This window comes from Onthophagus taurus, chromosome 7, assembly GCF_036711975.1.
Source record: "Onthophagus taurus isolate NC chromosome 7, IU_Otau_3.0, whole genome shotgun sequence".
In the NCBI taxonomy this organism is placed as follows: domain Eukaryota; kingdom Metazoa; phylum Arthropoda; class Insecta; order Coleoptera; family Scarabaeidae; genus Onthophagus; species Onthophagus taurus.
Window position 1 is genome coordinate 21,763,624 of NC_091972.1, and position 1,296 is coordinate 21,764,919.

General features: G+C 30.5%; 1 long non-coding RNA gene across 1 annotated transcript; it reads left to right on the forward strand.

The window, feature by feature from the left end:
* Window positions 1-365: 365 nt before the first annotated feature.
* On the forward strand, window positions 366-712 carry LOC111415943 (uncharacterized). Its single transcript, XR_002706460.2, has 2 exons — window positions 366-419; window positions 477-712. It is a non-coding gene; the product is annotated as an uncharacterized lncRNA (long non-coding RNA).
* Window positions 713-1,296: the final 584 nt, after the last annotated feature.

Consider the following 1,296-nt stretch of genomic DNA (forward strand, 5'->3'; position numbering starts at 1 on the left):
TACTGCTAAGAATTTCATTGTAAATAGGTAGATTATCACCTGGTGCACGTTTTAATACGTATGATAACCTCAGGAAATATTCTCTCTTTTATATCAAGAAAAACTTACATTTTTATTATTTTATTGATGTGTAAATACTAGGTTTTTTTGTATAATTTTTAACAATAGCTAATAAATATGTGATTATTTGAAAGTAAACAATAAGACAATTATTTTACAAGGTTCTTATTTAGACAAAAATAAATATATCCATTAATCATAGTGTTACACATCATGTTAGTCTAATCTAATCGTTATCTACATGGTATATAAGAAGTGAACACTTTTTGAGAATCATACGTATTCAAATTAATACAGTACAATGAAATTCTTGGCAGCTTTAGTTGCGATCTTCGCTTTCATTTACCTCTGCTCAGCTGGTAAGTTAATTAAGAATCTATTTGGTAGCTATACTTAACAAATAATTTGATGTCCAGATACTTGCTGTACAAACCAGAATGAAGTGTATGCAAATGGAACAGTGTGTGATACCGTATGTGGAACAGTAGGTTGCCCAATTCAAACGCTCGTACCAGTTCTACGTTGCCAATGTGCTTCAGGTTTTTGCAGAGACGAATGGAACGTCTGTGTGTCGGTCTAATAAACAATCATATGAAAAAAATTTGTCGCTTGAAATATGTGCCTTCTTGAATAATAAAGTTCTATATTAAAAGCAATTTAAATTTTACTTCTAACTCTCCTATATTTAAAAGGCAATTATATCTAAAATGAATAAGTGTTAATCGAATAAGTGTTATTTAAATATACATGCAGAATTCCGAAATATTTCGATATCAACGACAAATAGTGATCATAAAAACAAGCCACGAGGTGGTTATTATTAATAAATTGATATATCATTTAATTCTTGTAAATCTTTTCAAGCATTACGTCTATAATTTGCAGTGATTTGTTCACTATCATTGAATTTGCAAGCTGGTTATTAGAGAGTAAAACTTTGCATAAAAACTGCTACAGGTTTAGGCTCATGAGTTCGGATAAAGGTTCAGAACGTTCAGGTATTTTGTGTAGAATGTGAAGTTACCAATTCAATCTTTCATATTTCTGGTATAAGTCGATGTAAATTATCCAGCAATTCAGAAAAGATATTTTCCAAGAACCTGGGATATAAAGGATTTATTAAGCAAAGAATTACAGTTCCAAGTGTTGTGAACGTTCGTAGTACTTGCTTTTAATAAGTTCCTTTCCGGTTGATGATATATCCATTAGAGTATCTACCGAGTTGTTTAAGGTCGT